The sequence below is a fragment of the Mercenaria mercenaria genome, chromosome 18, assembly GCF_021730395.1.
Source record: "Mercenaria mercenaria strain notata chromosome 18, MADL_Memer_1, whole genome shotgun sequence".
In the NCBI taxonomy this organism is placed as follows: Eukaryota; Metazoa; Mollusca; class Bivalvia; order Venerida; family Veneridae; genus Mercenaria; species Mercenaria mercenaria.
Genome location: NC_069378.1, coordinates 44,310,646 through 44,335,887, shown reverse-complemented (window position 1 = coordinate 44,335,887; position 25,242 = coordinate 44,310,646). Strand labels below are relative to the sequence as shown.

The 25,242-nt window shown below is 34.3% G+C and overlaps 1 long non-coding RNA gene and 1 pseudogene across 1 annotated transcript; both read left to right on the top strand.

The window, feature by feature from the left end:
* The first annotated feature begins 505 nt into the window (after positions 1–505).
* LOC128550559 (uncharacterized) lies at positions 506–3,207 on the top strand (annotated as a pseudogene).
* Positions 3,208–14,646: 11,439 nt separating this feature from the next.
* LOC123539504 (uncharacterized) lies at positions 14,647–25,036 on the top strand. The gene is made up of 4 exons (XR_008368289.1): positions 14,647–14,716; positions 20,962–21,045; positions 21,571–21,750; positions 24,147–25,036. It is a non-coding gene; the product is annotated as an uncharacterized LOC123539504 (long non-coding RNA).
* The last annotated feature ends 206 nt before the right edge of the window (positions 25,037–25,242 follow it).

Sequence of the window (25,242 nt, the reverse complement as noted above, 5' to 3'; positions counted from 1 at the left end):
TAGACAGATGCAAACCTCTACTTTGTCCTTCTGGACAACTTCGTAACATTGCGGGCGATTGTATTTTTCCATAAAATTAACATGAATATCTATCATAAAATGCACGCTATTCTGCACATTTAGATTTATCCGTTAAGTCGTTTGAAACTGACTAAAAATAATAAATTAAGGCGTCAGAAACCTGTAAAATCATACATCATGATAGAGTTTACATATGTAGCATGTAATGTAAAACGATGTATAATTTTTTTTTTGTTAATTGAAAATAGAATATCAAAATAAATATAAGGTGTTCCGTTATTTTTATGTGTAACGCGTAACAAAAAACATATTTAATCTGTTTTTAAAATGTTGTAGGAGTAGCAATTCTTATCCGATTTTGATAATTTTTGCACCAACGTGTTCTGGATTTGGCGCGTAAATACGACGTTATAATTATGACGTCAGATACTTTGGTTGCTTCATTTAAAATGTAAACAACGGTAGTGCGTCCCTAGCGTAACGCATTCGATACAACTAGAACACGGTATGTAAAAATGTTTATCTTGTGTTATTCTGTTTATTTTTTTAAAAGAAAATTATATCATGTAAAAGTACATATTACAAACAGATGGATTTTGTAAACGAAAGTATAAAATGCCATTGTGTTATTGGTCAATTTGAGATTTAAAATAATTACGAATTTTCTGACGTCGTATTTTTTGTCGTATTTGTTCAACGGGTATCCTACGTGATTCAACAGTAATGTGTTTTATGCTCTGAAGCCTGTAACCAGTTTACCTCTAAATAAATGTACAAAATCATATCTTCCTATTGGTATATAACAATAATACACTTTTAGATAAAACAGCGTATATAGTGTTATGCTAAAAAATTACATTATTTCTGCCTGACGTTCAAATACGAGAATACAAGGAAGTGTCAGTTTCTTGACGTACGTTTTTGCTCCAAGTTCTGGTCTATATGCTGTACGTAATTTAGGGGTGGATATACGTAATAAAAAAGCATAAATACATTTGTAATTAATTTTAAGATGAAGGATAAACCTCCTATAGGTCTTTCTCCGGCAGAAAGGTTACAGTGGTATAAAAATAAAAAGAAAGAAAAAAACAAACAAGCTGTCAGTAAACATAGAAGCTCTTTTCCCAAGTCTGAAAGGAAGACACCAACAAATAAGAAATACATAAAGTATCTAGAGAAACTAAATAAAATTCAGCAAAAGAAAGAACACATCAGACAATTAACAAAAGAAAGAGTACGTAAATTTCGGACAAAACAACATACTGAAACAGAAAGCAGCATAACTGTCACTAAGCCATTTAAAAACAGAATGCAAAAGAGCAGGGCCGTGAAATGTGTAAAAGATACTATTAGAGAATATACACCTGAGAAAAGATCTGAAATTATATCTGCTTTAATATCGGCAAACAGTCCTAACTCCTTAAAAACAAGACGGCGCCTTGAATTTGAAAAGGTGATTAAAGGTGAAAGTGAAAAAATTCGTGAAAAGGTCGCAGATGCTGTTCTGTCTGACGTACAAACTTCTTTAGGTATTATCAAAGGTTTATCAACGGAATGCAGAACAAAAACTCAGGAAGTCGTCTCGTGTATAGTAGGCAACAATATTGAAACAAATAAACTACAAACTGCCCTAAGTAATCATTCCAGTTTAAATAGGCGACTGGTGAACAAAGGTTTGAAACTTAATAAAAAGATAATCAGTGGCGAAGCTGTTAATCTACCACGCACGCGCAAGACAAGAAAAGACAAATTGAGCGAAGGCGCCCGTAATAAAATAGCGGAATACTGGGTCAAAAACAGTCAACCTCTCAATGATAAAAGGAAGGTTATTAGAGAAACGCATTGGTCCGAAAACATACATAGAACATCCAAAACATATCTTAACATCAACACAATCAAGTACATATTTAAATTTTGTTAAGGAAAATCCCGATATCAAAATAGGCCAACGGCTCTTTGAATCTCTAAAACCATACTACATTAAATCTGCAAAAAGAAAAGATAGAATTACCTGTTTATGTAAACAGCACGTTGAAGTTTCCAGCTTATTTAAAAAAGCAATAGAGTGCAGAAAGTCGATTTTGGACAAAACGCCAAATTTAAAAGATGATTATGTTTTATGGGGAAGTTAGTCTGATATTACTGAAGAAAGTCTATGCCCGCCTGTATCAATCAATGGTGAAAAAATGTTTAGAATGTCCTGTTTCAAACGTGATTGTACAAAATGTGGTGTAAGTAACATAAAGTTGATGGCACAAGAATTGGACGATAGTACTAGTTTTGTAACCTGGAACAGGTATGAGTATGTATTTACAGGTAAGAAAGACAGAAATGGTAAAGATATAAAAAAGCAACAGTTTGTAAAAGTTACTTCCACAATGAAAGAAATGTGGGATTACATCAAAAACTCGCTTTCAAATTTTCCACTACACATTTTTTTGTGTCATTGGCAGAGACAACAACTACATAGTATCGTAGATAATTTACCGGAAGGGCATGTTGTCATGGTACATGATTACTCGGAGGACTTCAAGTGTGAACTTCAGGACGAGATTCAATCCGATTATTTTTCACGAAATGAAGTATCTATACATGTAACTGTTTTATACCGTCATGAAACAGAAAATACTGAATCAAGCTCGACGCATGTACCAAACATTGTAAAAGAATATGCTTTTGTAATTTTTGAAAGTAATACTCATGACAGAGATACAATTCACCATGTTCGCAAACTTTTGATCGAATCTTACCTGAAAGATCAGTTGAAGTACGATTTAAAATATGTACATGAATTTACCGATGGCTGTAGTCAGCAATATAAATCTAAATTTTGTATGCGTGATGTCAGCTTCTCAGAGTTCAACACAAAGAAACTACTTTGAAACATCCCATGGTAAAGGTGAGCAGGACGCCGCGGGTAGCCATGTTAAAAACAAAGCACATATGTCTGTAATTCGTAGAGAATGCGAAATTCATAACGCAAAAGATTTGTATTTGTATTTAGATAAATACTTCCGTAATCCATCAACTTCTTCATACAAGCCTAGGAATGGGGGTACAAAACTAAAAGGGCGTTTGTTTTTCTATGTTGAGGACAGCGAAATAGACAGACAAAGGTATACGTTAAAGGTTAAAGCTGTAAAAAGAAAACAGAAAATTACACTGCATACGCTCAATGTCCGGTAATCCAGGTATCCTATATGTAAGGAAAATATCCTGCTACTGTCCTTCGTGTACTGACCAAGATTATGAGAACTGTGTATACAAGGGTATAATTGACCCCTGGGAGAAACGACACTTGAATTACGTTTTCAAGTCTACTAATATCTGTGTATAGTTTTCATGATTAAAGATCTGTGACTATGTTTCCTAGATTCGTGAACCAAGCGAGCTTATCAAATAAGACTTAAATCTAGTTATATACAGACACTCTGATATACAAAATCTAGAATTTGAAACTTTTTACTCAAACAATGCCCAATATAATGCGCGTTTGTTGTCCTGAATATTTGATTAAGCTATTATTCGTAGTTAGATCACACAGTGTAAATGTAGTCTCTTTTCTTTTTCAATACCATGTCATTTCATTCGTAAGGTCTTTAATAGACTGGTCCAAGTCCTTACATTTGCCAGTCATAGTCTCTTCTCATATTTTATGTTAAATTACTTCCCTTCATAGTTATAACATGGTTACCTTTTCTTGCTGCCGAATGTAAGGTCTGATAATACAGCCAGATATTCAAAAGGGAGCAGTCTATAAACAGGGAGCTATCTATAAATGAAAGATATATGACAAGGAAATACATTAGTATATAAAAAAAAACTTATTATCAGACTAGTAGCTAGTCTAGGTCTTTAACATTTGTAAGCATAAAAAATTACAGTTTGACAGGCCTATTATATTTAAACACTTGATCGAAATTTATATAGCACTGGTCACTTTTGTACACCTATTATAAATGCTTGATGGTTTATGACGTTCTAAAGCTCTGTTTTTAGAACACAAAAATAGTTGTAAGAACTAAGTTTTTTAAAAACATAAATATACACAAGCATACTCCTGTTGTATTATGGTGTGTGGCGTGGAAGCCGCTAACCCTCCGGGTTTTCTTTCTGCTTATAAGTGATGAGTAATTACGAGTTTTGGAGTCGGAAATACAGACCTGTTTTATTTTGGTATATTGTGGTGTGTGGCATGGAAGCCGCTAACCCGTTTGTTGTTTCTTTTTCCTGTTGATTTGTTAAACATATTTTTGTTAAGCCTAAACTTTGTGATGGGTGGCATGTAAGCCTATAACCAAGTTCTACTTCATGTAGAAATTTCATTTGTTGTGAAAATAGCTTGTTTTGTAAATCATTTTCACTATGATATGCAACATAATTATGCTAATGTCAGTACTTAGGGAATATAAACATGTTTTGATATTTGGTTATAGAGTTGCACATTTTATAAACAAAACAATTTTGTAATATGAATGTATTTTGTATGTATCCGATGATGCATTATACTGTATCATTTTCGTTGTCGGTAAATATGACCTGTATACAGACAAATTTGAACATGTAAAAGTAAAAATCAACTTGTATTTCCATCTTTATTCTTTGTTTTGCGTATGGTGGTACATTCATTTTTACGAGTAAGCTGTTAGATAAATTATTCATCCCGAACACATGAGACCATTTATAAATAAAGGAAGAGAAAAACGGAGATTTCGGCAACCGATAACTGGGGAAGAAGCTTAGACAATATTAATCCTTTTCTCCTGGGCAAGTTTATTTGAATTTTCGATTGGCGTAAAATAAATTAAATGCATCAGTCTGCAATTTATTTTGCATCAGTAGTTAGCTCCCTCTAATTCCCGCGATCTGTCAGATCTGCACGTGTCGGTGTTTACGCATGCGCGGGCCTAAAATTAGATGTATTTGGTTCCCGTTCCTGTTCAACATAGCTGTGTAGTGCGTATCCGATAAAGGAATCCAGAGTACATGTACACAGCGTAGGGAGTTATTTATAGTTTAATTTCGAGGTCAGTGATGTTATTGTACTTAAAAAAAAACCAAATAAGGTAAAGTAAATTATGCCGAAGTCTCGTCAATAAATCGAATTGGCATAAGTCAAAGCTGCTATACTGATAATATTTTACTGTTTTTTTCATTTTTTTTTTTTTTTGATTTGAAATACAATGTAGATGCATTGAAAGGCAAACTCACTTAAATAATACGTTCGAACCAGCTTTCTTTCTTTTTGGGAGAGGGGCGGATTATGGATATTTTATATGATCTTGTGACGTCCAAAATCATATTTTAGCGTCAACACGTTGTTTAAATGACGTTACATAAATGTGCAAAATAGCGTGCGTTTGATGATGCATATGAAGCTGGTATCTAACCAATCAATGCTATTGAATGAATACATACCTAAAAACAGAAACCGCAAATTGGACATCATTTCAAAGCTAATAAAACCTTGGCGAAAGCCTTGGAAAGTCGATATAATCTATTATAAAGATCTCAATTCTACAGAAACTAATGAACTGCTTGTCTATCTCATTAACTCATCACCTATCGTTGATGCTTAACAACTAATGCACGCTTAAGAAGACATGGTTATTAAAATCTATATGGCACAAAGTTTAAGCTGAGACAACATTTTTGGGGGGAATTATTTCGCTTAAATTCCCTTAAATTGTCAACAGCACTAAAGAACGCCTCGAAAGAAAAGTATATCGGATGTCTTCATGAAAACTATTTTATACCTAAAACCTCTGTTTACATCACAAATTTGAGTACATGTGAACAAGTGCTGTTAGAAGTTGAGGGGTTCAGTCTAATCGCTGATAAATTTGTCCTATTTAACCGAATTTCTGGCCAATATTTCTGCAATTCAGAGTTACTTTATTGCTTGTGAGAAGCAAAGTTCTAGCTTGAGTGTGTATAGAAGATTCCGGTTTCACAAATTTTAAAGTAAACTCGCATGGTACGTCTAGTCAAGCCATTAAGTGTTTTCTCCTACTCTTTTTCGTTGTTATTTGGTCAAATAGTTTAATAAGTGATATTTCATCTGTCCGAATGTCACTTTTGAAAATTTGGGAAAGTACCTTTGAGGAAAGTATTGTGTATATTATATTTTCAATTTACAGTCGTAACAATATTACGCCACGGGCCCTCTCTCTTTCAGATTTTATTCATATTCGTTACAATTTCATCTTCTGCACAATACAGCTAAGCCTTAGGTAGTTGTAGAAAAATAAATATAGTGCCAAAAAACTGACATTTCTTTTACATAGTTATATATACATGTATGAATCAGGAAGGAGTTTTTAACCTGAATTCGGGACCTGAATTTTTGCTTGCAATTAACGCTATGATGGTCAAAGACCACCAAGGACTTCCTTACATTGAGATATATCAATAGTAAGCCCCACCCTGAGCCTTCTCTCTTTAAAATTTTGCATTCGTGTTTTTATATATCTATCATTAATTCCGTTTTCATGCATGCGGCGTGTGACTTTTTATACCAAGGAAAGGTACCAATTTATGGCTTGACAAATGCACTTTGCGACAGTATTAAGCAATTTGAAATGAGACAATGCAACCGTTAACAGGAAAACACTAAATATAATGCGTAAAACGAAATTTCTGATACATGATTATATACATGGGTAAGTTCAAGAAAGCGTATTTCGTCCTCAAGTTTGGACCCCAGAATTTGTGCTTGTAATTAACATAAGGATTGTCTAAGATTATAAAGCTCCTACCTATGTATAATAATTCAATAGTTTTAAGCCCTGTCTCAAGGTCTTCCCTATTTCAATTTTCATCGAAATAATTTTATTGTAATTGGAAGAAATGCAAGTGAAACGTACCATTTTCTGGCTTTTGAAATATGATCTTGAATGAAGGAGCAACAGTACACTATAATTATGTCATTTCTTATCAATAATATTATTATTGTATACATTAATCCATTTTTACCTAAGTTCAGGACCCGCAATTATTTCCTGCAGTCAACGCAATAGTGTTCTTAGATAACCAATCACTTAACTACACTATAATATAACAATATTAAGCCCTACCCAGAGCGTTCCCACCACAATTGTGAATTTTCTTCGGTTAAATTTCATCTGTCTTTGTACTTTTCCATACAAGCACGCAATTCGCCTGGTATTCTGATTGATAGAAAAAACACAGAAAGAAATGATATTGTAGCTTGAGATATACACCATTCAACAACACTAATACCCTTGAGCATTGACATTTAAACGAGAGAGCAGCAGTAAACTAAATATAACACAAGTCAAAAGTTTTTCCGCCTCCAGAAATGTATATTCAGATCAGTCATAATGAATGTCCTTTTAATGATCTCAAAAATATTTGGGGTCATCTGCAGGTCATGACAATCTAAATATATTAAATTATATCTTAAAAAATCTAATATCTATAGTTTATGCAAATTAACCACACTTTCCTAACCAGAATCCTAACAGAAGTAATAATATAACACATTTCCATTTACTCATCTCTATCAAAGGTTATCAGCTCACTAAACAGCTGATTATTTGTCTACATGTTATGTCACGGATATTGATGACGTCATACACAACCTGTTTTTACAATTTAATATTATTAGGCCTAGAGCTGGAAGGTGAAACCCCCCCCCCCCCTCCCCTCTAGGGATTTTTGTAGACCCCATTAGTTTTGAAGCCCCTTGTATGTAGATCATATTTCTGAATTCTGCCATCTTGCCAGCGGGTTCTCTATGAGTTACAGCCTGTTATTTACGTTACCTCAACAATTATTTAATAAATGATAAAACTGGAATGTGGTGATTTATATGGTAGAAACAACCATAATCATTAGCAAGTGGGTTTAGTAATATACAGAATATGCTGTTGTCAATGTTCCCGCTTAGTTTTGTTCTCTCAATCGATCAATTCATATTGTAATTTACGTTACCATATGTTTTATAAAAATTCTCATATCAGTTAATTCAATAAGTTTAATTGTCAGAAAATATCAAGTATGTCTAAATTATAGTATTTTCCGATACACATAACATTAGTATTTAAGTATTTATCGCTCAGTCGTTTTAAGAACAAGTACGTTACAATTATATACGTTACTAAAATTCACGATATAATATTTTCATTTCTCAGTCAATAGATTGTTTATGTAATCCTTATAATGCTATTCAAACTTAGATAATGCGAGTATCTTATCAAGCTCGAGCTAGTTTGATATTGAAATGCATATAGCACAACACTGACATTGTAACCTACGTTACGATACGTTACGTTACTTTAATTGAGAAACAATTTAGTTGCGGGATTCAGTCACCTAAGTTGTAATCACTGTCTGTTTCGTATTTGGTGTCATATTGATCATCACTACTTCTTCATAGTCATCATTAGAGTCATTGGAGTCACATGTTACTGATGTGTCGCAAATAATTCCAGCTAGTTCTTGAAGCACTATATTATCGGAACACCACTCATATTCAAACAGATTTTCTGATCCAAATTTCTATCCACTTTCATCTACTTTTGGTGTAATTGGGAAAATTGATATTTCACACGTGTTATGTGCATTTTGAGTGACAATTGGCACAGTGGAAATAGACTCATGTCAATGCCATTATATTTGCTTAGGACATTGCCAGCATCTACTTGATACTTTGCAAGAAACCTGTCAAATTATCAATTTGTTGATGTTATTGTATTCTTCACTCCATAGATTGCACAGACAATATTTTCGATACCTTTAAGTGGTCATCAGATCAGTGATGTGAACTACTTCTGCTAATGTTGCAACATACACCTGGTTTTTCTCTACTAATTTGAGCGGTATTACTATCCCTGTGCGAACAAAAGCACCGGTTGTGTCAACCAATCAGACAGTGTATTGCAGGAAAAATTGAGCAGATTCTTTCTCCTTTGCTTATAAAGATGCTGTGAGCATTTAAATGGTGTCTCTTATTGCCTGTTCCTGTGTAAAAAAAGTATTTCGTATTTTTGAAGATATCCCCAGTAACACAAACATGTCTGCATCTTGGGATCTAACTTCGATTTTCGCATTTCGTATAGTGCTAGTAGTACTGATATGCATGCAGTGAATATTATTCTTGTGTCTGCTTCTTCCTTTGTATAGGAACAGTGGTACGGTATATAGGGTCGAGCTTGAAATTTGTTCCCATCTTCACTTGTGACTTTTCACAATTGACAAAATACAGATGTCTTCTTTTTCATCTTTGGTGCATAGGAATCACATTTTCATTATTCGAAAATTAGATTGATCAACTATGTTTTGTAACTGACACAGTCCTCAGTCGATCAAATCATATCAGCGTGGAATACATAGATCTTCTCCAAAATTCTTACTTGTCAGGAGAGCAAAAGTTGTGACTGAAAAGCATTCAAGTCAAATAGTGAAAACAAAACACAAGCTGTCTTAGGTTGTTGACTTCGGTTACGTCTTGGAATGTTGCATGGATGGTTACTTACTAAGCTTTGCAGCAGGTCGTTACTGTCAATCAACAAAACAATGTCATCTTTTTTTGGACGGCTGAAGCCTTTACATAGTGAAGAAGTTTTGACTTGTGTGTTTTCATTGGCATTGCAGTCGCAGTGGCTATAATGGGCAGGGGATAAGTCCTAGAGGAAAAGAAAGTGTCAATTTTAGATTTATGTTGTGCTGAACAGCCAAAAGTACCAACTGTTCATACATGTTACGTTTCTGCTCTTATCTGTAGTATTTTGTTTTGAGTATTTTAACTTCAGCTGTGGCAAATGTTTTGAGTTTTCCTCTCTTAATCTTCTCTTAATGGGGTCTTGAAAAGGAACTGATTTTTCAGTCAATCTTCTTTTGGTAATCCGTTCATTGTTTTTTCACCTATTTCAGTTGCCTTAAGGTCATGAGCGACTTCTGATTTCACAGGAATACCAGACGACACACAGTAATTTTCATCTTTGCTGGGATTTTTAAGCCTGGAATGGGTTCGTGAAGGATTTTATGCCATCATAACCCCATTAACTTCTTCTTCACTCCTGCGTATTTGAGTAGGTTATACTTCTTTGTGTTGGGGCATATCTTCTCTGTGTATTTCTGCATTCTGGAGTGTTGCTTCAACATACCTGGCTCTGTAATGACGTGCCATGCACCAGTGGACATAATTGTGCAGCATAGTTTCTACTGAAAACAAGTATGCCAACATCAGACTTTGCATGTCTGTTACTTCTCTGCTCTGTAGTGATATCTACAGCATTTCTCAATGCTGGCACAGAAGACCTAGATACACTGAAATCATTACTTCGGAGTAGCTCTTCTACACCTGTATCAGTATTCATCAATGTCAACAGGTAAACGAGGAGGTAGCGGGCATCAATATTGCGATCAAATGCGAAGAACAAAGAGCACAGTTTTTACAGAGATTCTGTATGTAAAACAGAAGCATAAATCTTTGCTTTGCTTTGATGAGCAACAACATCAAGTGAATTATGTTTACATGCATTAACCAAAATTAAGCAGTTTTGCCACTTTCTGATTTCTGATTTGAACTGCCCATGTCTATTGAAATATTCTTCAAAGTCAGGAGAGGTATTATTTCAAACACCTTCTTTCTTTGCGGGGTTTTGTCTCTTCAAACTTGCATAGAAGCAAACGTTCAAGAGCTTCTTTTACAGTCCTGTGTACATTTAGGGTATGGTTGTAGCGTTTACCTGGTGATACTTTATCAAGTGAACCACTAGAACAAACTCCTGATTCTATTACAAGTTCTGTAAGACCATTGCCCTTCATTAATTTTCTTAGAGGCCCAAATATAGAGCAGATTGTGTGAAACACACCCATTCTAACAATTATGTTACCAACTCCATCTCTAGACTACAGAACCAAATAATATGCCTTCTTAGCAAAAGCCGGGTCACATGTCACTATAATATATCTATGGCAAACTTCATTACTTGCATCTACTGACGTTTTTATCATATGCTGGAGTGTAGTATTTATCATTGATTGAATAATTCGAAGGTGCCATATATATGAAGTAAGTCTGAGCACTCACACTCTGCAAGTCATTTCACACATTTGTAATTTACTTATTTATTCATTTATTTCATTTCATTTCATTTTCCACTCAAGTAAATCAGTTTCATTTCACATGAAAATGATTTTTTTGTTAATCTTGATTGTAAATTCAGTTTGAAGAAAACTATATATGATTTATGTAATTAGTAATTTTCGTTACATAGATTTATATTTTGTAATATATTAATATGTTTTAAAATATATAGTACATATTTATGTAATTTGTACATGTTACGTACCTGCTTAAACAAAATATTTTACAATATTCCAAATATTTTTCGACTTTTAGAAAAAAAAAAGTAATAATTATAAATTTGAAACTCATATTGTCAGTATTATATTATTTCATCTTCTTTACTATACATTACCGCCTATTTTTTCGTAATAATTAGAAGATCTTACAACTGATATAATTACGTCAAGCTCACATCTGTTATAAACACAACCTCTTTTCATAACACTTTTGACATTATGATAGACACTTCAAATGAAATATAAAATCACATAGTTATATTTTCTATTTTCGTTTCAATTTTTGGTAACGTACATTTGATAACGTAAAGCGCATGCCTATAAGTGTCAATTTTACCTGCAAAATGTAAATTTGTGTATTCTGTCTTCATATAGTGACATATTGTGTAGTAAGTAAACCATTTATGGCTAATTGTAGTGCCAGTCAGTATTTTCTAGAAATTATTAATGGTAACGTATAAAGTAGGCTGTAACGTAAAAAGAACCCGACTGTTAGATGGCAGAATTTCTGGAATGATAGCTCATATTATACACTTTAAGAAAATCATAGCGTAGAAATATCCCTAGAGGGGGGGGGGGGGGGGGGGGGGGGGGGGTTATTGTCAGCTCAAGGTCTATATGAAAAAGCATAATTCCACAAAACTCCGATAATCGTGGTAATCCTACATCACCACTAAATTAAAACATTCCTGTATATAAGTCAAATGTACCACATGAAAGGCCAAAATTGCAGAAATAAAAATGTAAACAAAAGGATCGTGTGAATTAGGTCATGGACATCTGAGATGGTTGTAACTTACGGTGTGTTACGAAGATGGTCGAAACGTGTCACGTGACCCAAGATTTTTTCTTATTTTTAAAAAAAAAAAATATATATATATATATATATATATATATATATATATATAATATTTTATCATTTTAATAAAGTATAAGTGTATCACACATCTACGAACAAAAAAATCTGAACAGGATCGAAAACCTGTCACGTGACTTGCTCCATGTCCCACACGCGAAAATTTTTTAGCATACCAATAAACCCACCGCCTCCTTAACATAATTATATACATATGTGCGTAACATTAGCTGCTTTTAACCCTTATTCTGAGTCCACAATATTTGCTTGCGACGAGGACTGGTATGGTCCTAAAGGATCGAGGATATACTTCCATTACGACATGACAATATTATGCAATTGTCCTGTGGTGTAATGTTTAGAACCTGGATAGTCTGCGTGCAGTTTATGCTAGGATGGTCCAAGATGACCAAGCATTGACCTTCTTTAGGAATACTCACAGAAAATGCCTTAACGTTGTTGTATCTTATTGTAAGTAAGTCTTGATTTCAAGGAATATTTAATTATGTATAAGAATACCTCAGCAACACACTAATGTTCATTGCAAGGAAAAGTCCGGGTCCCGAATTTCGGTTAAAAACGAATCTTTGTACGTACATGTGTATATAATTATGTATGAGAACTGACAGTATTTTGCACTATATTCAATGTACTGTTTAGTGTACTACATGTGGCCTTCAAGGAAATACGCAGGTAAAAGCCATTGCTTTCTATGCAGATATTTATTTTTTTAATTATGTATAAGAATACCCGTTTTAGCAATACACAAGTATTGATTGCAAGGAAAAGTCTGAGTCCCGAATTTGGGTTAAAAACGGATCTTTGTACGTACATGTACTGGTACCGATGATAAACTCGAAAGATGATAATGTCGACCGCCTTCGAATTATTCGATTGCAATCGGTTACTTATATAATTGAACACACCGTCTAATAGCAACAAATGGTATAAATAAAAATAAAATTGGTAAATATTCTATATAAATGAATGACTTACATTGATCTGTTTAAAAAATATTTATCCAAAATTATTGGAGAAGAGGATATTTTTTGCGCATGCTCACTGTCAACACATGAAGGCCTGACATCGGGTCACTTTTCATTACTTGATCGGGAATGACTGTTGCAGCATTTTTGGGAAAGTTTCAATGTAATATTATGACGAATTATTTTTTAAATGACAAAGTGGTCGAAATTATCATCAGTGAACGCTCTGCCCATTTTACATACCTCTTGTAGGGCCTCACTTCGTGTGACTTTGCTTACTAAATATACATCTAGAGTATGTCAATTTTTCAGCGAATGTTAAACTTTATTTTGATACCAACCATTGATAACAATTGCAGAAATAAAACAATTACATGTAAAAAACTTCATTTTCTGTCCGAGTTTATCATCAGTACCAGTATATGTATGAGAACTGACAGTATTTTGAACTATATTTAGTGTACAGTTTAGCTATAGTGTACTGTTGCTTGCTTGTTCAATATCATATTAAAAAAGTAAGTGTAATGCAAAGGGTATTTAAAAAGCCGTAAATTCATTTAATTTGTTTTTCTGCCAATAACAAGCTGCAAAACAACTTGCTACGAACATATGTATATAATTATATAAAAGAATTGACGGTTTTTTGGCACAATACTTATTCTTCTACAGCTTCCCCATTCAAGAGAGAAGGCCGGGGACGGGGCTTAAAACTGTTATATCGTAATAAAAGTAAGTCGTTGGTTTTCTAGGACCATCCCTGCGTTCGTTGCAAAGAAAAATTACATGTCCCGAATTTGGGTAAAAACCATTCCTTTCTGTGCACTTATGTATATAATAATGTATAGGAAATGCCCGTTTGGGCACTATATATAGTACACTGCAGCTCCCCCGTTATATGTGTCATTTCAAAAGTCTTTGTATGGGTGCAAAGTGTGTGTGCCTAGCTACAATATGATACCTGTCTGTTAATCACAAGGCCCAGGAGAAGCGCATGCGTGCATAAAAATTTACAAGCTCGGACTGAATTTAAGACGAGAAATGCATGTAGGAGCACCCGGGAGAGTGGCTTAATATTTTCATGTCGGAACAGATGTAAATATCTGGTCATCTAGGACCATCCTATTACCCACCGCAATTAAATATTGTGGGCTCAGAATAAGGGTTGAAAACAGCTACTATTTACGCACATATGTATATAATTATGGTAAGGAAATGTCCTCTTTTGGAATTATAGCCAAGTCAAGAATGATGTCAAACAACATCTTCAAAAACAAAAAAAAATGTTGACGATATACTTCTGGGTGAAAATTTGATACGGTTAAACAACCGTGTCATGTCATGTGTACGGGTCAAATCAACAGACGAAGTTGAAACGGCCTTGACACACAAAGGAAAAATCCTATATAAAAATGAAATGCGGGAAAGTATGGAAGTGAGACTCTATTACTTTCAGGGTTGGATTGACATGAGCTGACCACAAAAGGAGAATCTAACTCCGGACCCACAGGAAGTACACAAGGTAAGTTTTTTCTCTATAATTTAGGTTAGTAAGTTGTTATTCTGCCTGGAGATTCTTAAGATTTTTTTCACCTGCAAGTAGCTGATTAGTCAAAAGAAAGCAGTTTTTATATGTTCTAGACATAAATATATCTCGATTACTACATCTTCAGTACTTGTTTTTATTTTATGAAAAAAAGGATGAGCATAGCTATGTATAAGTACCAGTGTACATATATGTACAACATCAGTAAATCCAATTGCTGGATAGTTTGGCAAATGTTTACTTTAAATCTTTCTTTTTTTTTCAGGCTAAGCTAACATTTTTTTTTACTGAAGATAACAAATAGAAGTTCATTTGTCTTTTTAAACTTTAAATTGTGGTTCTACCAGTTGTTTTTCACCCTCAAGTAGCTGCCTTGTCTAAAGAGAACAAAGACTTTAGTATGTTTTCCTAAATATACATGTCATGTTTTCTGTGCTTATTTTTCTTTCTTAAAACAAATGTGAGTCGTATTCTATACATACATACCATGTACCTCGGAAAATTGATTTTAAGAACTTGGTGGTTTTACCATAAAATACCTGTGCATCATGAATCCACCATGTACAATTTTGACTTGTAGTTCCATCAAGTAATTTCTCGAAGAGACTCCTCGAAATCCCGCTAAAGTAATATAACATCACAAGTTCCTACTCCGCTTAAAGATAATGCACCACTCGGAGGAATTCCTCGTTTTGTAGTACTATTTCTTCTAAGGAAACCGTAGAGTGGCTTATCAGCGTAAACTGATCTACAATCAGAAAGCACTCTCTAGACAACGACCTTGTAAAGTAATCTAGGCTGTATTTGTAGTGGCAAGCAATCAAGCAATTGGCCAATAGCAGAAGTAAACAAATTCACAATTATGATGACAAAAAATAAATGAATACGGAAAACTCAAAATGAGAACTCATTCCAAAGGTAGATTTTTTAACGGTATACTTTATTTCTATAAATGTGTTATACGTAGAGACCGTACCACAGCTCTTCGAATACTTCGATTTTTCAAAATATAGTGGTTTTTAAAAGTGTACCGGTTACGGTCAAAATGTAAACAACGGACTCTGTCTATGAATCATTGGAATAAATAAATGACAGTCGATCTTAGTCATAATACTGATTGACAGTGAATGCTAATGACTTCATGTGTTGCAGAAAGGTATTTAGTTTGTAACTGCAATTTCTTATCAATGAAATCCTCTCGAAACTTTTAAAAGATAGCTTAAGTTTGGATAAAGCTCCCTGTCTTTGCCGTTCGCCAGCTGCTAAAAGGACAAATATAAAAAAAATTCGATCAGTGTAAGATATTTTTCACTGGTACTACCAGTTAGTAAGTTCATACACTAAGGAACATGTCAGAGAAATTTGGGCAGTTTTGACCAATTAAAATGTTAGCAAAAGTAGATTATATTTTTTACACGAAAATTGCCGTTAAGCAACAAAGCGAATACGCCGATAATCCGGAATACATCGAACATGAATTGTAGTCGGGAAGAGAATAGATGTGTACTTAAACTGCCTAGCTATAGCTTCTGCTGTTATAGGGAAGTGGTAGAGTGTCTGCCTTAGGTGTGAGAGGTCCTGGCATTGAGTCCCGGTCAGAGCTTAAATATTTGCATTCTACTACGGCATATTTGGACATCTGCCTTCATTTGATTTGAAAAAACTAGGTACTATCCTTATTATACGTTGCGGCAGTATTTTACACATCACGTTTTTATTTAATTGAGAGCCAGTGTTTACATATTTTAGTATTTGTCTTTTTAAACTGAAAATCTTAACTTTGAAGAAATACATTTTATTATTCTATTCTGTTTCTCTTTGTTTTTCACAATCTGTGGAGCTTTAACCTTCTTATTACCATCGTTACTAAAGTTCTACATTCTACCTCGAAAATGTTTAAACTTTAAATTCTTCTTTTATTCTTGAAAAACACCAAATGAAATGAGAAAGTAAAGTTCAGAGTATAATTATATCGCGAAAAGAACACAACTGATGTATATTCGTTTTTTTGTTGAATACATTATTTAAGAAGATATTAGCCTTCATTTCATCTTGTTATTCATAATTTTCTCATGAGAGCCTTTCTTTTTTCTCTGTAGAATTTAAAGAGTTATTATCATGATTAAATTTGTTCAAAGTAATTGAATAAAAGTTGTAAACTATAACTTGTCTTGAATAATTATGCCCCCCTTCGAAGAAGGAGAAGTATATTGTTTTGCAGATGTCGGTCGGTCGGTCTGTCGGTCGGTCGGTATGTAGACCAATCCGTTTCCGGATGATAACTCAAGAACGCTTGGGCCTAGGATCATAAAAGTTGATAGGGAGATTGGTCATTACCAGCAGATGACCCATATTGATTTTGAGGTGATTATGTCAAAGGTCAAGGTCAATTGACCAGGAACAGTAAAATGGTTTCCGGGTAATAACTCAAGAACGCTTAGGCTTATTGTCAAGAATAGTAGATGACTCCTATTGATTTTGAGGTCATTAGGTCAAAGGTCAAGATCACAATTGCCAGGAACAGTTAAACGGTTTTTGGTCATCTTGTCCAAAACCACAGGGCCTAGGGCTTTGATATTTGGTATGTAGCAAAATCTAGCAAGATTGTTCAGATTATTTCCCAGGGGTCTAATATGGCCCCACCCCGGGGGTCACATGGTTTATATAGACTTTTATAGAAAAAAAAATTGGAAAACCTCTTGTCCAAAACCACAGGTCCTAGGGCTTTGATATTCTGTATATGACATCATCTAGTGGTCCTCTACTAAGATTGTCCAAATTATTCCCTTAGGGTCAAATATGGCCCCGCCCTGGGGGCCACAGGTTTTACATGGAAAAACTTTAAAAATCTTCTTGTCCAAACCACAAAGACTAGGGCTTTGATATTTGTAATGTAGCATCATCTAGTAGTTCTCTACCAAGTTTGTTCAAATTATCCCTCTAGGGTCAAATATGGCTCCACCTTGGGGTCACATGGTTCATATAGACTTATATAAGGGAAAATCTTCATGTCTATAACCTACAATATTCAAATTTGGCCCACAATTATTGTATTGTTTTAAGTGGCAAGATGAACCTTGACATGAGTTGACCTTGTTATTGACCTAGTGACCTACTTTCACATTTTTGAAGGTACAGGCTTCAAATTTGGACCACATGCATAGTTTTGTGTTCCGAAATACAATTTGACCTTGATTTTGACCTAGTGACCTACTTTCACATTTCTCAAGCTACAGACTTCTAATTTGGCCCACGTGCATAGCTTCGTGTACCAAAATGAACTTTGATCTTGAGATTGACCTACTTTCACATTTCTGAAGCTACAGGCTTCAAAATTGGACTGCATGCATATTCTTGTGTTCTGCATTGAAATTTGACATTGATTTTTAGCTAGTATCTACTTTCACATTTCTCAAGATACAGCTTCCAAATTTGAAGCACATGCAGAATTTGTGTTTCTTGCCACAGTAATTGCATGATTTCATGTTCCGTGGATATTTCATCATTTCCCTGTTTGAGTACTTTGACTCTAAGCTTGCGTGCTTGCTTATTTGGTTTGGACGTGCCCCATTGTGTCCAACAGTGTTTACTGAAATCTGTTGTTGTTCTATGTTTTTTATGTTTTTCTTCGACATTTCAGCAGCTCGACAGATTGTCAGGCAACGCACAAGATTTAAGTAAGTTTCCCTAAATAACCTCTCACGGAGACTCATATCTCTCAATAAGGGATCTGTGAGTGTACCGAAGTTACATGTCTGTGCCAACACTTTTAAATCAATTACATAAAAATGAATGTTTTCATTTGGCATCTGATTTCTCAAGAAAAAATTTGTAACGTTCAGTTGTCTAATTTATTTTTTTGGGTTACAATGAGCATCGAATTTAGATAACACATCCTTCAGTGTTCGTTTTGTTTCATCAGCTACATCGTATGTGAGTGTCCCATATATTTCACGGCCTTTTTCACCGATAATACACTTGAACATTTTTACGTTTTGGGTTCTTCTTTCCCCGCCATCGCCAAATCGACGTAGAGCCCAAATTCGTCTTTCCATTTTTCCCAGTGATCTGCCAAATTCTGGGCATCGAATCTAGGGGCTGCTGGTGGATTTAGGCGTTCCGAGGTTCGGCTTCTGACACCATGTACAAGTGTCTTAAATTACGACAGCAAGAAAGACATTTTCAAGCGTGTATTGACATACATGTATATAATGGTAATGTTTTACGAAAATCTGTTACATAATAATAATTATTATTAAACGAAATCTTAAACTGTGATCAGCAATAAAGAGTTATCTACTCTTCTTACAATTGTTACTTAATATAGAAAAACATGGTTTAGAATAAATAGCTTTTAAAAAAATCTGAAATTCAATTGCATTCGAGTGCTTTTTGCAGGCAGAGGGTAAAACGTTTATTCCGTTTATTTCGTACCAATTCAAAATAACCACATCCTTCCAGGTGCTATTCGTTTCTGAGACAGCTGATCATTGGACTTGAACATTATGAAAAATGGAAACTTGTGACATTTTTTGACACATATTTTAGGGTGGGGGAAGGGGAGAGTTAGGGGGTGTGGTTAGAGAATTTTCTTTAATAAATCAGCTTGTATTATATCATGTGTCGAAAAATGCTGTTGAAGAAGTTGTTAGTTTGTTAAAGATTTCAGGATGCTTTTTATTGTTTTATGCCATAATGTATGCCGCTAGCAAAAGTTTAGGCCAACTACACTTTATGTAAAGTTTTAGCTTCTCACTGAACTTTGAAATACTGTTATTATTTGCGTGTTTCATCATTTGTTAACTAAATAATCTTATGTAGAAATAATTATATAAATAGAAGTAAATTTATCTAAGGTAACTGTCCTTATTGACATTGTACAACATAGCTTTGAATCATAAAGCCACAAGCAAGCGGCCATTGTTGACATTCGAAATATTTTTATTTATCTTCTAAGCGGTTTTAGACGTGTTAAAATTGAAATATCTTATAATAAATATACTGTCTGTTATGAGTGTCACTTCTGAGAGATATGACATCGGAACAGCAATACATTTCTAGCATGTCCGAAACCTCACAAGATGTCCGGTAACGGTGTAATGTCTATTGAACAGAATTTTCGGGAAAAACATCGATATTTTTAATAATTACGTTTCGTCGAGCTATTTTTATGCGTAGCGTCTTAAAATTTCTCACGTAAATTGTTCAATATTGCATAAAGTAGCGCTCACAAATTACATAAAAGAGTGCTTATGAATGACCGACGAAAAGACATATAGTTGTGATCTAGGACTGATCAGTGGTTCATAATAATAGTGTCAGGTGTGCATTTTCTGGGTTGATTATGACGTTAATTATAAATTACAAATTTGTATTGCTTTCTGATCATACACAATAACATTAAGTCAAAATGGGAAGTCATTAATTATACCATACTAGAATCAACGTCAAGTTACAATAAACTAACTAAAAGAGCAACAAACTAAAAGACATATTCTAACAGCTTCTCGGAAGGAAACGGTGACATATAAACCAATATTTTACAAAATTTTCATTTTTTTAAGATAAAACTTTAAAAAACTATTGTTGTGTGTAATGAAATGTCTTTAATGCACACGTATAAAACTTTCTCTTTTGAAAATGCATGTGTACTGTGGTGTTAGTATCCAAAAAGTAGTATATTTCAATGTAATAATGGCAAAAAATGTTTAAAGTTGTAACTGAAAAAGTTGCATATATATATTACATGCACCTTTATATTAGATAATGTATTTCTAATCACAACCATTTTAGTTGCCGCTTTCTATATTGACACAATATCTTTGCTTATAACAACAACGAAAATATATCATATGCGAAGCTAATACCAATGTCAATCTGCTTCTGAACCATAATCAACTAGATAAGATGAAAGTTCAGGAGTCTTAATTTAAATAATACTAACATTTTCAACTCTGTGGTACATTTTGCCGTAACTGCTCTCATTTGATAATGTACATAAATAGTATATGTATACCATCACTTCTTCAAAGTGGTCACCGTTTCCCTTATTACACAACTTTCTCAGTAAATCAACCTAAGCGAACGGGTTTCGTCCTGCACCCAAAGAAAACAATACTCACTGAAAATCGAGTATATTTTAGTTTTTTCCGGTATTGTCCATACTATGAGGGTCGTTCTGTATATCATTGTTATCTCACGTATTCCTATTCATTTTACAGAAGCAGTTGCTTCCAACCCCAAGCAAGTTCTTAAGTTGAAGACGTTTGTTAAGAGGTCGCTCTCCAAACTGAATGTCGTCTACGGTAAGTATAACGTCTACCCGGAGTATCACGTCTAACCGGTTCAATGTTACTTCGTTCGGATGTTTATTTCAGCTAGCTTATCGTTATTTGATATCGTAGTCATTTCACGATAGTTTCAGCGTGCCGCTACTTCCATCCCTTAAGAATGGCAAATTTAACCAAGATCCACGGAGTATCGGAAGTATGCGTACAGCTACGTGCAAAAATAAGCCCGTCTCGATAATAAGGCACAAAATACTTACGAAAATTTACAATAAGCCGTGACTTATTTTCGGGATTTCAAATACTAAGACAAAATGCATGTGCACTTATCGGCATGGCTATGTTAAGCTGCTTTCATATCCATCAGAGTTGAAAAAAACACTCTTGGATCGGAACAATTTTGACTCACCTCTGCATATATGATTAGTCAGTTTCCAGAAAGTAGTCCCTTTCTTTCCAATTTGAGTATGTTTTAGAAAGCCGTGACTTATAAACTGCAAAGGTCACTTTTAACAGTATGTTGTTGTTTTTATTTGTCCGCAGCCTGCAGTCCTCCCCCAAACATACCTTACGCAATTCTGGAACATTCTGGGGATAATTTGCTGGGAAGTGTAAGAAGATGTAAGTGTTTGGATACACACATAGCCACTGGACCTATAGAAATTAGCTGTGTTCGAGGCAAAGGGGGCCCCTTGTGGACATCACCAGAGTCCAAGTGTATCAGTGAGTATAAATAAATATTATATTTTTGTAATAGAATATATGAGTCAAAGATACTATATAGTTTCAATGAGGTCGGATTGTGAGGTAAGGCAAATAATCTAGTATTTTGGCACTAAGTAATTATATTACAATGCTCATGAACCAACTGTATAATTACAGCAAAATTATAGTGCCAAAATACAGCTACAATTTCCTAAAATGGTTCCGTCAATCAACAGTTTAAGGATTAAATTAATTAAGCATTATATGCTTATTAACCGGCAATCCAAGCTGATTTTTTAACAAAATTTAGAGACAAACTATAGACCGCTCAATAATGGTTCAGCGAAGAGCTGCTAGATTTGTGTTCAACAACTACGCTAGGACTAGCAGTGTCACCGGCATGTTACAAGACATGAAACGGGACACACTGTTCTTCAAAATCTTGCACAACTTAGTGGACATCACGCTTGACCCACCAGTTGTTCCTGCCCGGTCAACAATAGGGCACAACCAACGTCTTTGCCAAATCCGAGCTTGCACATCAACCTACCAGCAAAGTTTCTATCCCGCTACAGTCATTCTTTGGAACTTACTGACTCAAGTTGTTGCACGGACCAAGCCAGTCCAGTTGTACATAGAGACACTTTTACTCCGGGCCAAAGTCAGCCCTGTCTGCTGCGCGTGTGTAAAAAGTTTTAACCAGATTGCGAGTATACTCTTGTAGAGAGAGGCAATTATTGAAGATGATGATGACGATGATGATGATGACGAATAACACAAACTATGGAGAGGAATTCAAGTCATAGGGGATATTAGGCGTGTTGCACTAGCGCTTTACAACGATAACCATTATTTGTTAATCTCTGCACTGTATGGTGTCATTTATATTTATTTAAACAAAATACAGTTGCCAGCGAGCATGTTTCTGGTAATTACGGTACCATTTATACAAAATTGCACGAAAAAGGTTGACATTCAATTATTTAATGGATAACCCTCATACATCACGTATTATAATGCTCAGTTAAGTTCTGTGTAAGTGTAAAATTGCTTTTAAATCTCTGGTTTTCGCAAATAAACTGATAATCTTATTACGTGTTCAATAGAATGATACAAATCATTATTGTAAACAGTGTTAAAGGCTGTCAAACTTCAGTTGCTCTGATTCGACGGGACCGACAAACATTTGTCCGACTTATCCTTAGTTCGCGCCATCTACGTTCAGGGCCATCACATCTAAATTCGTTCCTGGTTACTCTTCTACTTGCATATTATACTGCATGCGTTGAAGCTGCCTTCAATTAAAAGCAGTAAATGGTACATATCTTTCAAACAAAAATTGTATTCAACATGTTCAATGATAACAGATACTTTTTTCTTAACATCGGAAAACAACAGTATGCAATAGTCATATATACAGCCTACTTTTAGCACATTAGTCTTTAGAAATCGTTGCAAATGAAAAACATTATATTTTGCATAATTTTACTTAGATTGATCAGTACACTTTATTACGCGAGTCCGTTGCTTGGCATTTCAGGCACTTTTAAAAGGTTTGTTTACCTGCTAATAATTGACATTATAAGAAGGGGTTTTAAACTGAATAAATTCAAATATTCATTTGCTTCAAACAACAATTACCATTAAAGATAACGACATAGCCGAGAACGAAGATCAAATCGTTAATGCAATGAAAAGGCTATAAAAAGACGCTTTTGTATTATCATCAATATATCATGTACATTATATACAAGTCAAGTTACAAATTGTCTACTGCAGTAAGTATGTTGGGTTTTTAATTGCAAATTAAGACGAATAAATTCTACGTAAATAATATAGATATAATTTCAACATGTTCAAAATGTCAAAATAAGTACTTTTTATGACGAAATATACACATAGAACAGACAAAATGTGGAATCGCATTCTCGAGAGCATAAATATTATGCAAAACAGAGTTTGTTTCCGTGTTTAAGATCTTGAAATAACAGACACATTTTCCCTGGAAAATTGTTCGGCACATTATGATATACAGATATTGCCTGATTATTAATTTTCTTTAAATTTTACCAACACCTGAATGCGAACGAATATGACATAATAGACAGCCAGAAGTCTTTTCAAAATATATTTCAATAAAGATATAGATATACAATGTACGTGCTTAATACATGATTTCTGTTGATTATCGGAAAACTAGAATAAAAAATGTACTGTATAATCGCAGTAAAAATATCAAACATATTTTTCAGTGGTAAGAATCTAGTATAACATTTTGTCAAAACATGAAATAAAAAGAATATTTGTTTGTTTTACATGTAAGATCAAAATATCTTTCACTCATGATTTAATAAGTACAATATATATTTCATTGGTATTTGTATAAGCGCTTGAACAAGATGATTTTATTTCAGGCCGAGGAGTGAAAACAGTTTCTTTGCAGTCTACAAACCTTACGTTAGATAGATAGACCAGGATCAAACCCGCTGTTTTGCTGAATATTTTCAACTGAAAGCACAAACAACGATGGGTTTTCAGCCAAGGAAACAAAACGTGACTATTGACATGGACATGCTAAATGATTTGCCTGCAATACTGTAATAAAGTACACAGTTTGAAAAAAAAATTAAAATATCATTTTCCGAAAAAGAGGTTAGACTAATAAAAGTGATCCTGGGTAAAGTATTTTGGTAAAAAATGAAGACAGCTCCGCTAAGAATTTATGTAAACATCAGTATCTCACGCAAACAATGCATTTTTTACCCCAAGGCATGATGAAAAGCATGCATAATTACTACACTACATGTCAATTACTGCCCTGGGAAAATTGTGAACTATCTGTCTGAAATCGAAATAGTGTCTTGCTGTAATCCGAAAGCAGTATATTATATACAGAATTAAGAAGATATATCAAAATATTTTCACTTGATTTGTGCTAACTTGATATGAAGCTAATATGACATCTGCAAAATCGCGAGGGATTGGTTGGTGCCCGAGCCCAATCGGGATTCTAAGGATGTTTTAACACCAAATGAACATGCGCTAACGCTATTCTAGCATAAATACCTATAAATTGATATATTGTCCCTAAACGTCTTAAATATTATACATATTACTCAAACTTAGCTTATTCTTGTTAGGATGTAGAAGGTACATTGTGCAAAGTGAAAATGAGATTTTATCAAGCCTGTATTTTACTGACACATATACTGTACCACTGCTCATGACCACCGGAAGGTGATGGTACGATGGTAAAAATGTGATGGTACGATGGTGATAACGCGATGGTACGATGGTGATTACGCGTAAGTACGATGGTGAAAATGCGATGGTACGATCGTGAAAATGTGATGGTACGATGGTGATAATGCGACGGTACGATGATGAAAACGCGATGGCACGATGGTGAACGCGCAATAGTACGATGGTGAAAACGCGATGGTACGATGATACGATGGTGAAAACGCTATTGGTCGATGAAGAAAACGCGATATTACATCGACATTTCAT